Genomic DNA, 12488 nt, shown 5'->3' on the forward strand with positions numbered 1-12488 from the left:
GAAAATGTGGCAAGTCTAACGGGAGAATTTGGTAGCTCCTCGAGTAGCTATTCCATTTCTCACTCTATTATCTTTAATTCAAAAGTGTGAAACTATATTTGAAATTGTCCTGAAACTTATTATTTTTAATCCTCTTCAGATATGCTGATTCCTTTGTATTTAGCGGTGGTTACTCTGTACCCTTCTACTATTTTCCAGGCTTTCTGGAGCTTTGGGCTTGACTCTGTTTCTTATCAGAGGCAGATCTGTCTGTGATTGCACACCTGTAATAGTATTGGTAAAGATCACTTAAATATGACTGCATTCAAAAAGATGAATAGGTAACAAAAGGACAAAGAGAAGAGGAACAGGATATGTCACACTGGAAGACAACTGGATGTGAAAATAAAAGGGAGAGGAGAGAACAGTGGAAAGTAAACAGGGTTTAAGAAGACATATAGGATTAAAGAAGTATTTTATGTTTTCTTTTGGTTTTGTCTTTTGGCCACGCCCAGTGATGCTCAGGCATTTACTCTTGGCTCTACATTCACAAATCACTCCTGGTATTACTCAGGGGGCCAGATAGGATGCTGGGAATTGAACTCAGGTCAATCACATGCAAGATAATGGTTCTACTCACTGGACTATCAGTCCTGCCCATAAGAAGTACTTCAGAGGAAAAATGAAACCTAGAAATCAGCCTGTAATGAAATTTAGATGGTACTTTTGGGGGGATACATCATATAACCTGGTGTTTTATTTTGTTTTGCTTTGTTTTCTTTTGCTTTGTCTGTTTGTTTGTTTGTTTGTTTGTTTGTTTTTTTGCTTTTTGGGTCATACCCAGCAATGCACAGGGGTCACTCCTGGTTCTGCACAGAGGTGCTTGGGGGACCATATGGGATGCTGCGAATCGAACCTGGTTCCTCCGCGTGCAAGGCAAATGCCCCTACCCACTGTGCTATCACTCCATCCCCTATATAACATGTTTTTATCAGGTTCTTTTTCTCTAAATTGCAGAAGCAAACACTGTCTTTCAGATGCTGACTTCAATATGCTACAAGATGAATACTGGCGGTTTGGTTGGTGTTGGAAGAGTGTATTCCTGAAACTCTATGATGGATACATTCTTAAATCACAGTGTTCAAATTAAATGAATATATAGTTGGGGGGCTGGAGAGATAGAACAGTGGGTAGGGCACTTGCCTTGCATGTGGCTGACCCAGGTTTGATTCCCAGTATCCCATATGGTCTCCTGAGTACCGCCAGAAGTAATTTCAGAGTGAAGAGCCAGGAGTAACCCCTGTGCATCGCCAGGTGTGACCCAAAAAGCAATATAAAATGATGAAATAATATGAATATATGATAGTTGTTTTCAACTGGGCATATGGTTGTCTACTGGGGACCATTTCTGGTGTTGCTGAAAAGGGGGAGGGGGCGTTTGATATTCACATCCAGTTGAAGAGGTCACTGGTGATGCTAAAGAAGATACAATGCACTCTAAAATAAAGGAGGGTTAGCTGGAGCATGGACCAAGAGTAGTGGGCTTAAGAAACACTGAGCAACAATATGAATGATTCATTTAAGAACAGTGAAGGGAACCAAGTTTCTGAGTGATGCTGGCGTTAAAGTCTATTACCTTTCTCTCCTGTCAAGAAATCCTCACATCAGACAATGCCACCCATGGCCTCATTACCATTGCTAAGTACATTTCCCAGGAATTACTGTGAAGGGTTCTTTGACTTCGTAAGCATTTGTTGATGGTTAGCTGGGGGATACATATTCAGAGTTTCTGTTGATTCTAGCCCTGAAGTCAAGTCAGTCAAGTCCATTGCGTTCCATATGGGAAACTATGGATGGCTGAGGGTCCAACTTAAGCATAAAGGGAACAAGTGGTATTTGAGAAGGTCTTTCTTCAAGGTGTAACATAATGATGCTTGTAAAGTTAAAGCACTTGAGGACTAAATTATCTGACAGGCGAGATTGCACATTTGGAGGTCCCACGTGTGAAAGACATCTCCAGTATCTTGCTTCTTAAACATACGAATCCTCTGGAATTCAAAATAATACACAGGGGCTGGAATAATAGCACAATAGCAAGTTTGGTGTTTGCCTTGCACATGGCCCACTCAGGTTCAACCCAAGGTCCCTACCAGGAGTGATCCCTGAGCCAAGAGCCAGGTGTAAGCCCTGACACTCTAGGTGAGGCTCCCAAACCAAAACACTAAACAAAAAGTTGCAGGGGTTCAGGAGATAATAGAGGCAGGAGTTAAGATGCTTGATTTGAACTTTGCTTAATCCCAGTTCAATCTCAGGCACCACTTGGGTGGCCAAAAATATTGTCTGACACGGCAGGTGGCAAGCAACAGAGCATGGCATCCTTTGGGCTCTTGTATCAAACAGCCGGGCAACTTCCAAGAATCTCTGGGTAAAGAACTCAGGCCTCCTGAGCACTGTTGAGGAGATACACCGCCCCCCCCAGCCCCATCCCTAAATATACTAGTAGAGTGGCAGGAAGGGGCTGGGGTAGTGATAAAAAGGGGTCAGACCCTCCAGGGATAGTGTTAAGGACACTGCACTGTGCTGATGGAGGTGGTGCTAGAACAATTGATGCCTATAACATAAATGATTCTGTCATCGAAAGCCATGGTACCTCAAATGTCAAAAGCATTGATTCTGAATGAACCAGTCTACAACTGGGACGGGTACTCTGCCTTTCAAAGGAGCTGTTAGGGAGGCTAATTTTTGAGAGCTGACAACCATCTTTTGAAGGCTTTTACACTTAAAAGGCTCTTTAAGAAAATAATAATAATAATAATGTAATAATCAAATTAACTAAAATAATTTTTAAAAAATGTTTATTGAGTCACCATGTGGAAAGTTACAAAGTTTTCAGGTTTAAGTTTCAGTTATACAATGCTCGAACACCCATCCCTTCACCAGTGCACATATTTCACCACCAAGAATCACAGTATAGCTCCACCCCATCCCTCCACACCCCTAGCCCCCCCACCCCCCGGGTAATGGATAAATTTCACTTTATTTTCACTTTGATTATATTCAATATTCCAACAAAACTCACTATTATTGTTTGGAGTGTCTCCCCCCTAAAGTCGGATCTGCTGAAAAGGAAGCATTTCATAATTTGCTTTCCATTGCTGAGAATGAAGAGGTATGAGGTCGAGTGACCGCACTTAGCGGCCTCACGGTTTTGGGTTTCTGTATTTTCAAATTAACTAAAATAATTCTAAGGGCAAATCACAAGTGCATATGCAGTTGCTGCAGTAATTTTATGCAAATAATTATGGATCTATTAAAATGTTCTAATAGATTCATTTTGATTCAAAAATCACTTAAGTAATATTTGAATAAATTCTAATGGTAAAACTGAGTATAAATTATAAATAAAAGCTACAGCATTTTTTGCAATTTACTATGCTCAGCCTTTGACTCTTCTTTTGTTTTTATAGCGATTCAAAAGATTTAATAAGAGTTTAAGATTCATATGACAAATGACCAAGATTTTGTTGAGTTCAACTTTTGCCTCCCCCATTTATCGCATCTTGTTTTATCTTGAGTATTTTCCCATCTATTCCTACCCCTTCCCTCATGCATATACACATACACAGTATTCTTTACTTCTATCAAGAGTTTCCTGGGGCTGGAGCAATAGCACAGCAGGTAGGGCATTTGCCTTGCACTTGGCCAACCCAAATTCGATTCCCAGCATCCCATATGGTCCGCTGAGCACCACCAGGAGTAATTCCTGAGTGTAGAGCCAGGAGTAACCCCTGTGCATTGCCCCGTGTGACCCAAAAAGAGAAAAAAAGAGTTTCCTTAGAGAAACCACAAAATAGATATTAATAAGTTTGGTGTATAGTTTTATTTTCTGTTTTGTCTTCATTTATACACTCCTCATATATACATACGGACTAAGAACCAAATATATTTGCTAATTATAACTTTGTTATGCCATTTGTGGGAGTGGGCTATCCCCGTTTTGCTCTGACTCTGTACTCAGCGATCACTCCTGCCAGGACTGAGGAAAGAAGAGACCATCTGCAGTGACTGGGCTCAAAGCTGAGTTGGCCCAATGCAAGGTAAGTGCCCTACCTGTAGGATTATCACTCCGCTCCCAGTTTTGAGTGCTTGAAGTTAAAATTTGAAGCACTTACTGTAATTGTTAGAAATTAGAAATTCAATGTACATATCTTTTCACAGGAAAAGAAGAACAGAAGAAAAAGAAGCGAGAGGGGGTAAGAGAAATTTGAGACCTACCTGGAGCCAAGGTTGCTATCTTGTACCCACAATGACCTAAACCCATTAAAATCTGTGTTTGATCTTTTCTTTCTTAAGGGGTCCCAGACCATCTAAACAAAGAGGGGGAGACATCAAGTGTGGACCACAAAGAGTGAGCTAGCTTAGGTTACCTCTTTTTGTTTTGTTTGTGCAGCCATAACAGTTTTCTAAGAAATCATTTGCTCTAAGAGAAAAATGTAAAGTTAAGGTCACACCGCTTCTTTAAAAGCCTCAGATGGGGACTGTAGAGAGAGTACAGCAAGTAGGGAACTTGCCTAGCATGCGGCTGATCCAGGATTGATTCTCAGAATCCTCTATGGCACCCTGAGCCCCCCCCCCCCCCCCCGAGGGAATCTTGAACACAAAGCCAGGAGTGATCTGTGAGCATGACCATCCACGTATGGTCCCAAACCCAAACCAAACCAAAGAAAAATAGTAACAAAAGGCTTCAGAGACCACATCTGCCATCACGACCTTCCAAACATTAACAGGCGCTCCCAAAATGAAGGTACCCGAGCACCTCATTCCTAATTCATCCCTCTGAAGAGTGCTCCCCTTTGCAAACAAATCCACGACAGTTCCTGCCCATTGGAAGCATTCACATGTCATTCTGCAGGAGAACGCTTCCGTTCTGCAGGTGGAGGGTGTCTGCAGGTGCTGTCATGAAAGCCCCGATGCCATGTTACATGGGGGTGGCGGTCGACACACACAGAGTGTCTGAGTCAAGCCTGTAGCTCACTTGGGTATCATCACCATGGTAACTTGTTTACAAGGACTGAAATACAAGCTGAAAATTCAAGGCTAGCTTCTCCTTTGTTGCTGTTTTGATGTTTTTGGCAATCGAAATGATGTGGGGATAAGATTTGATTTAAAGGGCTTCATGGCAGGCTGAGTTAAAACAAAACTCCAAACCAAACCAGACGTGGTGCTTTCTTCATCTCCATTAAAAAGGAGAGAATTCAAAATGATCTTTACTCAGGACCATCAGCTAGAGTTCCCTGTCACAGACCAAAACAATAGTTTTACCTGATGACCTTTGGAATCAGATTTGGAAAAAAACGTGTAAGAAGGTCCTGTATCTTTTGGAGCAATTGCGCCCTGTGCGTGAGTGCGTGCGTGCGTGCGTGCGTGCGTGCGTGTGTGTGTATATTCATTCATGTCCTGCTTTAGATGAATAATTTGTTTATTTTAAGTCATTTTTTGGTTTGTGTATGGGGGAGGGTGTGCAGTGGGAATGAACAGTTTTAGTACCTATGTAAAAATTACTTCATTCTCCAAATGGATAAACCTTGTATTCTAAAAATTCACAGTATTTTCAGCATTACAAATAAGATCTAATTAAAATAAACATTTACTTTAAATACAAAAACAAACAGAACTAATTTTACAGCCGGATGTTGAGTTAGAGATGGATTGCTCTAGTAAGAGGAGTCAAATGAGGAAGCTTAAGCTTCTTCAGTTTTTAGGAATTGGGTTTTGAAGGTATCTATTCTCAATGGACTCTTCTTAAATCCTTTTCTCTGCTCCTTTCAGTTCTTCTTAAATAGATAATGACATATAGACATAATGACACATGTAGACAGACATATGTATATGTAGATATGCATACAGGAGTCAGAGTTGGACGTACAAAAATGACCTTATAAAAATATTTCTATGCTTCCATGCATATATTTGTTTTGTGGAATCAGGGATCAAAGCCAGCACCCCCAAATGTAATACCTCTGTTCACCCACTGATTCACATTTACAATGATAGTGCAATGCTTTTAAAAGTACAGCATGTACATTGCTTTTAAAGGGGCTGGAGCACAGTGGGTAGAGCATTTGTCTTGCATGAAGCCGACCCCGGTTTGATTCCCAGCATCCCATATGGTCTCCCGAGCACCGCCAGGAGTAATTCCTGAGTGCATGAGCCAGGGGCAACCCCTGTGCATTGCCGGGTGTGACCCAAAAAGCAAAAAAGTAAAGTACAGCATATAAGGAAGCTAAAGGCATTGCACAACCACTGTGGATGAGATGTCAAAACTCATTTCACTCGGTATAGATGTCCCACTTGATTAAATGTTTCCATATTTTTGTTTGATCTCGATTTTTTAGTTCTGTTCCTCAATCCCTTATTGAGGGAAAATCTTGAGGAATATTTTCCTCTATTGCATTGCCTTGTTTTGTCTAATGATCTCATCTCGATTCACAGTTCTCCTATGCATTATTCACTGTTTATTATTTCTATTCTCTCTGACCATTAGCTATTACAGTTTACTATTAAAATTGTAAATCATAGGCTTGATTATGAAATGACTCCTTTACAGAACTTTTTGAAGTATGACTGAAGTAACCGAAGAATGACGTCAAGCTCAAAGAAAAAAGTGTGGAATTTATTGGTCTCTTCCTCCAACCAGAAACCAATAAATTCCCGGAGGGTGCACACAGGTGAGATTCACCAAGAGATTACAGTTTCAGTTCTAAGATAAACTGTGAAGGAGATTTTTTTAATGTAATGAATTTGCATTAAAATAGATGCAATCAATGCCAATGATGATATATTGGATGTGATGGAAAGAGTCCTATGTTAACAATGCAATTAAGAAACATGATTCTCCTATCTTTCAAATCCTCTGTTTACTTCAATCAAGCTTGCACTGTCAGACCTTTTTATTATTATTACTAAAGATTATAAAAAAATAGTAAATTCAGAACAAGGATCTACTTTACTTTTGAATTTTTTTAAGGAGATGATAGCATTAGAACAGTGTCTCCAGAAATGTATATTTAGAAAACATCAAATTTATTATTTTTGATTGTTTTGTGTGTTCTATAAAAATGCTAGCTACAGTGTCTGTCAGCTAACTCTGCCCAACACATAAACAAGCCATCTATCACTGGAGAGGTACAGCTCAATGTCAAACAATGTCCATGCAGTAGAGAGAAGGAGGGGACACAAATGCATTTACACAATATGATCCTCCCTGTAAAGACTCCTTTTCTTTCTCCTTGCTCAGATGACATGATGTGAATAGAATATCACTATTTAATAATTCTACATTCAAGGTCCCCTAGTTTCCCACAAAAGATTCCGTAGAACAATATGATAAAGGTAACAACCCTGTCTTTTGTTCGAGAGACTAAATGCTTAAATGAATTATTTTAAAGCAATGAAGATCCGAATGGAATTTAGTAGTCTCTGGATAAATATTAAGTCTGTTAGCTAGATTTCACGACACTCGAGTAATTGAAAGAACTCAATGCTTTGTCTTGTTGGGCATTTTAGGTATATTTCCTGGTTATATTTTGATCATATAATTAACTTTAATAGTCTTAATTTGAACTGATAAAGTTTGTTTTCCTAAAATACAAACTTTAAAACAATCACTCTCTGAATAGAAGCGTTACTACCTACCCATGCAATAAAATATACAGTAATAATAATGTCACCTTAAAAGCTAAGACAAGTAAAAATTCCCTTTAGTTAGCCTTCCAAACTAGGTCTAAAAAATAATAGTTTTAAGGGAAACAGTGCAAGGGGTAATGCACTTGCCTTGCATGTTGCCAATCTTGGTTTGAATCCCAGTACCACATGTGTTTGCTTACTCCCGACCTCCTAGCCCCGTCATGTATGACCCCTGACTGCAGAGACAGGAGTAATAAGTCCTGAGCACCACCAGGTGTGTGGCCCAAGAAACCAAAAAAAAAAAAAAAAGAAATGGGACAAAACAACAGCGATAACAATCAGTCAAGGGGCCGAGGATATAGTAGAGGAGTTAGAATTTCAGCTTGCACGCACCTAACCAAGGTTTGATCCTCGGCACAGAATAGTTTCTAGAGCATTGTTGGGTATGGTTTGGAGTCTGGGAAAACTCTGCTCCTTGGCAGCACAGGACCCAAGTCAGCCTAGAGCCCTAGGCCTGAGTCTCTGAGCCTGAATCACTGAATTTTCAGGTGGTGTGACCTGGAGGCCTAGAGGCCTAAGTACCTAAGTATCTAAGTACCGCTTGGAAGAAAACTTCCCCTCAACAACAACAAAAAATCAATCCATACTGTAGCACTGTTGTTGACTGATTTGCTTGAGCGGGCACCAGTAACATCTCCATGGTGAGACTTGTTGTTACTGTTTTTGTCATATCGAATATGCCACGGGGAGCTTGCCAGGCTTTGCCATACAGGCAGGATACTCTCGGTAGCTCACCGGGCTCTCTGAGAGAGAGAGACGGAGGAATCGAACCCGAGTCGGTTGCAGGCAAGGCAAACGCTCTATCTGCTGTGCTATCGCTCCAGTCCATACTGTGAGTATACATAATCAAGGGCTAATTTTTTTTATATACTCAAAATATGACTGGACTTTAGAGGTGAGAATTATAAAGGGAACACCACTGAGTCTTTTCTGGTACTGAGAGGTTTGCATTTTCAATAGATATTTAATTTTCCAATTGGCAAAAACCTTAGATTCTTGTGAGAACAAAATAGGCACTGAGCTCATGAACCCTCAGGAGTATTTTTCTAAGGGAGGATAAATAATCTGAGGAAGTTACAAACATCTGGTAGGCTGACCTGGTTGAGAGATCCAATGAAGGAGAATTTTAGACATCTTAGAATTCAGAAAGCAATTCTTGTGTTTTCAAAGGACTGAATAAGTAGCCTTTGGAACATCACTGTATCCCTGTATCACCATCATCCCATTGTTATTCGATTTACTCGAGCGGGCACCAGTAACATCTCTATTCCTCCCAGCCCTGAGATTTTAGCAGCCTCTCCTAACTCGTCTTTCCCAAAGATTGGCAGCTCTTTCAGGGTCAGGGGAATGAGACCTATTGTTACTGCTTTAGGCATATCAAATATGCCACGGGTAACCTGCCAGGCTCTGCCCATGTGGGCAGGATACTCTCGGTAGCTTGCTGGGGCTCTCTTTAAGTTTATCTCCCTGGCTCAAACTTTAGCTACATCCTGCCCATCTTTTGTCCACACCATACAAACAACCTTTAGGTGCTCTTAATGTTCCAAAGGAGAGAGGGTGCTTCCTTGGCCGGTGTGTGGTGTGTGTGTGTGTTACATATACATAATATATTATATGTAGTATGTATATATTACTCTATGGTTTATTGCGTACTACCTGAACTCCATCAAATATGGTGTGGTCTTTATAGAAAATGGGTAGGAAGTGTCTTTAATGTGTCCAGAAAGTGGCCTGGAGCGTGGTGGTGATTGGGTAGTGGAGGTCGGCTGCCGGGGCTGGGTCCCTTATGTCGGGGAGGGTTCTTACCTGCCCCTCTCTGGGGCGCCCCAAGTGAAAACAGTCATGCTGGGGAACATGAAGGGGCTCTCCTGACTGTGGATGAGACCGTAGACAGAGGGGTGATCTTGGAGAGTGACCCCTAGCAGGTGGTATACCGGGTGGCATGAAGAAGTGAAGATGTGCCCCTCACGGAGAAGACCGTGTCTCAGGTACTGCAGTCAGCTGAAGAACAGATCAAGCTGTCTCTCCTGTGGTGAAGATGCCCCGTGCCCGGCTCCCCGCACCCCCTTCCCAAACACTCCACACGTCTGTTGTGACTTCTCATCCAGATCCCCAGCTGATGCTCTCGGGGATCAGAGGAATCCTTAATGCCCCCCATTCCACTGGGGGGTGGTCTGCCCCTCCGACTCCTGTTCCTTCCCTCTGTGTGTGCTGTCTGGGGTAAAGCTCCTGGCGGAGTTGGAACACACTGGCAGAGGAAGCACCCTGTCTCCTTTGGAATATCAAGAGCACCTAGAGGTTGTTTGTATAGTGTGGACCAAAGATGGGCGGGATGTAGCTGAAGCTGGAGTTGGGAAGATAACTTAAAGAAGCTACAGGAGGGGGCCTGTCTGGTTGAATTTTGAAAAATATGTATGAAAGTACACCCTGAGCAGAGCTCCCGGTGCCTGAAGACCACCGGAACCTAGCTACAGCCATGCTCGAGGCCCCTCTGCACACATTCGGATGGGCCTCATGCATGAAGGTACTGGCAGAGGAACCCAGGTGTGTGTAATCCCATCAACAGCCAACATCCAGAGACTTAAAAGCAAGCTCCCAGAAGCTTGTATCTTGTAGTCTACTTCTCCCTCTAGGAGAAACTGGCAAGCTTCTGAGAGTTTCCTGCCCACATGGGACAGCCTCACAAGCTTCCCATGGTGTATTCATATGTTAAATCCAGTAACAAGCTGGATCTCATTCCCCTGACCCTAAAAGAACCTCCAGTGTGACATCATTGGGAGGGCTGAGTCGAGAGAGACTTCTAAGATCTCAAGGAAAGGACGAATGGAGAGGTTACTGAGCCTGCTCGAAAAATCGATGATTAACAGGATTTCGTGATCGTGATCCTGATGTATGAAAGTATGAAAAAATCAAAATGAAACAGACTTTGCTGTTCTCTGCAATCTACATGATAACCAAAGAGAAACTGGCTGACATTTCAAATGGCAAATTTGGAAAAGAAAAGGAACCAACAAGTATCAATAATCTGAAATAGATTATTAAATACAATGAAATGGTTGTTTCGGCCATTGCATCTCCCACTATCTCCCTATTGGAAAAGTTTCTGTTATGACCATGCCCTGGATGGATGTCAAATCTTTGCTTTTACAATCATGTTAGTAGAGTAAATGAATTTCTTTCATCTTTGCTTTACTTCCTGCATGCTGGGTCTACCAATTTGTCTGAAATCTCCTTGAAGCAAACATTATTGATCATTTTCTCTCTGTTCGATTAAGACAGCTTGATTGCATTAAGTGCAGCTTAAGGATGGATTTATTTACAAAAGTATTTGTGAAATATTATTTTAGGTTAAATGCTCTGCTAAATATTGAAAACAATATACAGTTGTTCAAATAAACAAAAAGAGTTAAAGCATTAGATATTTAGATCAAGCTAGTTACGTCCTACCACAAACGTACTTAAAGAAGATATGCTGAATACTTCACAATAAATCACTCATTTTTGTTATTATTGTTATTTTAGAGCTACACCCGGCAGTGCTCAGGGCTCATTCTTGGCTCAGTGCATACAGACCATCTCTGGTGGGCTTGAAAAACTATATGTGGTGTCTGGGAATAAAATTCAGGTGACCTCTGTGCAAGCCTTACCCACCATATATTCACTTTGGCACCTAAATCAACCATTTAAAATGAGGCTCAAAGATTTCTGACTTTTGACTCCCTGATTAACTGGACAGTCTTGTCCAGTTAATTTCTGACTGTTTTCATTATAAACTTTAAACAAAATACATATCTAAGTATTAGAAATGATACCCCACACACATCAAACCATGTAATGATGAAGCTTTAAAATCCCATACTGTTGAGTTAAAAAAATAATTCAATGTCTTATGTTTATTAAAATTTCAAGAAACATGAAATTTCATAAGAAACATGAAATGGTTAATATCTCTGCACTGTAGCACCGTCATCTCATTGTTCATTGATTTGCTTGAGCAGGCACCAGTAAGGTCTCCTTTGTGAGACTTGTTACTGTTCTTGGCATATCAAATACGCCATGGGTAGCTTGCCAGGCTCTGTTGTATGGGCGGGATACTCTTGGTAGTTTGCTGGGCTCTCTGAGAAGGATGGAGGAATTGAACCTGGGTTGGCTTCGTGCAAGGCAAAAACCCTACCCACTGTGATATCGCTCCAGTCCTCAATTTTATAAATTAAAGCAAATCCTCAAAAACATCGGCAGTCCAAGAAATAGAGAAAATGCAACCTGACAACTAATAAGGAACTTTTTCTTTTCTTTTTTTCTTTTTGGGTCACACCCGGCGATGCACAGGGGTTACTCCTGGTTGATGCACTCAGGAATCACTCCTGGTGGTGCTTGGGGGACGATATAGGATGCTGGGAATTGAACCCGGGTTGGCAGCGTGCAAGGCAAATGCCCTACCCACTGTGCTATTGCTCTAGCCCCATAATAAGGCATTCTTTAAGATAAACTACAGCCACATCTCTGCACAAGAGACAATGAGGAGTCAGAACCAGATGCTCTGGGAGAAGTACTGAAAGGCAGATGCTACTTTTAAATGTCCTGAATAATAATCTGCTTTATGATTTTGAGATATTAAAAGTATCAAGTATAACTGTCATCAATATGCAAGAAGGATATTTCTTTAAAAAAAAAGCAGAATTTTAGGGAAAAAATCAGTGGATAGTCTGAATATGAAAGCAGAACAAAAGGAGAAACTAGATGCATAATTATAAAATTATAAT

The sequence above is a fragment of the Sorex araneus genome, chromosome 2 (assembly GCF_027595985.1).
Source record: "Sorex araneus isolate mSorAra2 chromosome 2, mSorAra2.pri, whole genome shotgun sequence".
NCBI classification, from domain to species: domain Eukaryota; kingdom Metazoa; phylum Chordata; class Mammalia; order Eulipotyphla; family Soricidae; genus Sorex; species Sorex araneus.